This window comes from Mercenaria mercenaria, unplaced genomic scaffold (genome assembly GCF_021730395.1).
Source record: "Mercenaria mercenaria strain notata unplaced genomic scaffold, MADL_Memer_1 contig_5035, whole genome shotgun sequence".
NCBI classification, from domain to species: Eukaryota; Metazoa; Mollusca; class Bivalvia; order Venerida; family Veneridae; genus Mercenaria; species Mercenaria mercenaria.
The window spans coordinates 26,392-31,093 of record NW_026463316.1 but is presented as its reverse complement, the minus strand read 5'-3'; the positions used below and the strand labels follow the sequence as shown (position 1 = coordinate 31,093).

Sequence of the window (4,702 nt, the reverse complement as noted above, 5' to 3'; positions counted from 1 at the left end):
TTACGATTGGTTCTGATAGTTCAAGTAGAATTGAAGCCAGAACATCCTTAGATGTTAAGCGTTGTCGCTTCTTAGGCCCATTTGAATTTGTTTTCCCAATTTGGTACTAATTATCTCTTATCATTATTATGGTTATCATGAGTTGTCTTTCATTAATTCTATTCCATTTGTCATAATATTGGTATGTACATTCTGAACATATATCATAGTATTACTATTTACAGTTAAAATTCCTTATCTAGTTTATTCTTAAAAAAAAAAAGATAAAAAATCATAGTTTTTAGCACAGTCTGTACGCTATATACATGTACTTGTGTATGTACTATTAATTGCTAGTTGGGGGACGGAATCCATTGCTTGAATTAGACTGGCATTGCATTTATAATGGAAAAAAACAAGTTTAAAAAAAAAGAGCATAATTCACTTTCACAGTCATCATAATCTAGATTTTGCAAGTAGAGACCATAGCACCTATGCGTGGGTTTAGACTGGCTGGCATTTAAAAATATCAATCTATAAAAATTCTAAAAAGAAACATTGTTCCCTAGCACAGTCTTATCACCCTTAATGTCTATATACAGAACTTTTACTGAAATGGGCTATAGCACTTAGCTATGAATTTTGACCGCCCTGACCGGTGCTTATTCAGCCTAGGTTTGAAACTGTTGAGAGTTGGAGCTTCAATTTAACTGGAGGGGAGTGTATTCCATGTGTCAATTACCTTATGACTGAAAGTAGTTTTTCTTGTGTTAGAATTGGCTCTAGGCTTGAATAATTTCTGTGTGTTCCCCCTTGTGATAGTATTAGTTCTAACAGTTACCGAGTTTGTGGAAGTTTTATAAAAAAAATTCGAAGTTTGTATACTTCAATGACATCTGCTCTAGTTCTCCTATACTCTAGAGTTGGCATCCCTAGTTGGCTTAACCTGTCGCTGTACTCTAGTTCTTCTTACTCACGAAGCATCCTTGTGGCTCTCCTCTGCACATTTTTTATGGCGATTGCATCTTTCTTCTATTTTGGGGTCCATATGACAGATGCATACTCCGAATGTGGACGTACTAGTGACTTGTATAACTGTAAAAACATTTCTTTGTTCATGTACGTAAAGTTTTTAATTATTAGTCCAAGATTTCTATTTGCAATGTACTTTGGTACTTATATGTTTACTGAAAGTGAGTTTATCATCAAATATAACCCCAAGGTCTTTTTCTTCAGTTACATAATTATCTTGTTTATTCTGTTTTCATTATCTTTCATAAAATATTCTGTCCTAGGTTTATTTCCTTTGTGTATTGTTTTGCATTTTTTATGTTAAATTTAATATCATTTGCCACTTGTTCGCCCAATCGCAAGTATCGAAAATGTTATCTTGTAGTCTGACTTCATCGTCATGTCCTCTTATGACCGAGGACAGTTTGGTATTATCAGCGAAGAGTTTTGATGCGCAGCTTAGAGCATCTGATAAGTCATTGATAAAGATTAGAAACAAAACTGGTCCTAATACACTACCCAGTGGGACATCACTGGTGACATTTTGCCATGTTGAAGTGGCTCCATTGATTTTAACCCTCTGTAACCTATTGTTCAAGAAGTCCTCAATCCATTTGTAAATGCTATCCCTTTTTCCTATACTCCAGATTTTCTTTAACAGTCTTTTATGTGGACCTTTATCAAATGCAGCCTTGAAATCTAGGTAAATGATGTCTATGTCATGGTTTTCATCAATTGCAGTTGTCCATTCTTCAATGCATTCGAGCAATTGTTTAGTACAAGATCTGCCTTTTCTAAATCCATGTTGATAGTTTGAAATTATTTCATTATTTTCTAGATGTGTTACTCTAGCGTTTCTTATAATTTTCTCCATTATCCTACAGCAAATAGATGTCACACTAGGTACCGGGGACAATAACAACCAGAACAAATCAACACCCATTACAATATTTACAAATTTATTTACAGAAAATGATTATGTACAATGAATAAATGAAAAGTGAGAAAAAAAACTTATTGTAAGAAAGAGTGAGCAAAAAAAATCTGAGCTCAGTATCTCTTTTTTACAGGTATAAAGTCCTAACACTAACTAACAGTTCCGTGACACAGGTGTTTCCGTTAACTTCGAACTTTAAGTAGCACAACAATAAACAACATATCTTCAAGTAAAGTCCCTCTAAACCGTGAAAACGTTGACTCGGTTTTGGCTCCCTATGATGGTAGGTGACTGCATCCCTGAGCTGTTTCAGTTGATAGCAAACGTCATCGTCTTTGCAGGTTACGGCACAACCATGTGGCGAAAGCTCTGCGCTGGGAAAATCACATCCAGGCGAGTGAAGACAAGTGAACCGCGGGTATTGTACTTCCGGGTCGTAACATCATCACCAGGTAAAATTCGTCTGGTGGAGGAAGCTCGATCTACCAAAATTTCTACCAAGAAAATCAATTTGACGTAAATTCGTCTCATGTCGAAAATGGTGTGCAGTAGGCATATCTAGTCCAGACTATTTGTAGGGTTATGTCCCGCCAAATACTAAATTTCATGTGACTCACGGCATATGCGTGAACTCAAACTTGCACTCAGATTTGCATTTTCACGGGAATCACGATATAGCCGGGAAAGCTGACTACTTTGGCGCGGATTGGAATTGGACAATTTAAGGTCCGTTATAGTGGTTTTGGGGATAAATACATAAATCTCTGAAGTTTATAAAATACCAACTTTCTTATTACTGAACCGAATTTATTAAAAATTTACATGGAAATTTAAGAGTAGTAAAGTAATTGTTTGTGCGAAGTCAATCTAACCTCATTTGACCTTTTGACCCTTGGTCAGGACTGGTCAATGCCGGCCAATTTAAAATCCACAGGTTTTGACAACTCATTGTGAAAACTTCGGTTTTGATGAACGTAGTCCCTGGGAGCTTTTAACTTCCATAAAGTACTGAGAAAATACATATTTAACTTTCAAAATATCTTAAAAAAGCCTTAATAAAAACTTTACACCCGGACCGAAAAAACAATTTACAAATAGTTTTAGCCTCCGGTAACAGATATTGGGTTTCCATTATAGTATTTCGCAATATTGCATCAGCCGGTTACGACTAGTTTTATCAATACACATAACATTCTTTACTGTTTTAAGTATTATAACGAAAAAAGTGGAATTTAAACAACTGAAATGTAAGTTTTATTTTATTATTTTTTTATTTGTTAACAAGCTTATGTGTGTGTTCGGGTTTAACGTCTTTTTCAATAATTTTCCAGTCTTATAACGACAGTGTCTGCTTGTAGCAGTGAGCACAATGCCCAACTTTATTTTGCTGCCTCACTGGATATCACGCCGTAGACACGTGGCATGATACCCCACCAGTCCTAGCACTATCCCCATAATGCTGAGCGCCAAGTGAGAAGCTGCTTGTGCCATTTTTAACGTCTTGGTATGACTCGGCCGGGGATTGAACCCACGACCTCCCGCACTTGAAGCGGACGCTCACCACTAGCTACCGAGGCGGTTTTTTTAACAAGCTTAAGAAAATAATTATATGTTTAACTCTTTACCAGTTTTTTACTATTTACTATTTATACGTTGTAGAATAAGTATGTTGATATGGGTTTTTAATGTTATTTTGTTTATTTTATAGGTATTCAAGAATTCTACAAAGATATTATTAGCCAGACGAATTACAACGTGAAAAATCCAAGACTTTATAAAGACAACGAACGTTTAACACAAAATATATCATCGGAAGACTTCAAGAAAAGAATGTTAACCATAACATGGTTGAATATCATAATATTTTCATGTTGTTAGAATCACTCAACCGTTTGAGTATGCCATACTCATACGCATGGTTGAATATCATAATATTTTCATGTTGTTAGAATCACTCAACCGTTTGAGTATGCCATACTCATACGCATGGTTGAATATCATAATACTTTCATGTTGTTAGAATCACTCAACCGTTTGAGTATGTCATAGGCATATGCATGATTGAATATCATAATACTTTTATGTTATGAAAATCACTCAACCATAGGATTATACCATAATCATACACATGACTTAATGTTATGATATTTTGATGTTGTTGAAATCACTCAACCGTTTGAGTATGCCATAGGCATATGCATGATTGAATATACGCTTTTGGGAGTAGTATGGAATATAACGTTTATGGGTGCATTTTTGAAAGTAGTAAAGAATATTATGTTTTTGATACATTTTAACCCTTTTTATTAAAATAATTTATAATTGTTTGTTCATTATGTTTTACATTGTTTACTCTCAGTGTTTTATACAATAAATCATAAATGTTTATACCATTTTGTAACATTTTAATGAAAAATAAACAATAATAACCACAAAATGTGTTTGTTTTGTCTTGATATTGTATGTTATTATACTTAACCCCAGGTATATATATCAATCACTGTCCTTTTGGTTCATCCGATATATAGAATTTGATGTAACTATCCGCCAAAAGCGAAAATGTTACTTCTGTAGATGCCGAATCGTCATGAGGATGAATATCAATCACTGTCCCTTGTTTTAGATAAATTTTAATTTTTTTCTTATACATAGATATTAACTGATCAGTGTCAAAGTCCTCAGCTGTTATATTTACATTATCAAATACATCATATATACCAAGAATTGTATGATATTCAGCATTCCACTTTCTAAATATAAAATGTGATATTGGGC

The 4,702-nt window shown here is 34.2% G+C and overlaps 1 long non-coding RNA gene across 1 annotated transcript; it reads left to right on the top strand.

Moving 5' to 3' along the window:
• The first annotated feature begins 3,046 nt into the window (after positions 1 to 3,046).
• Positions 3,047 to 4,364, top strand: LOC123534943 (uncharacterized). The gene is made up of 2 exons (XR_006683107.2): positions 3,047 to 3,174; positions 3,636 to 4,364. It is a non-coding gene; the product is annotated as an uncharacterized LOC123534943 (long non-coding RNA).
• Positions 4,365 to 4,702: the final 338 nt, after the last annotated feature.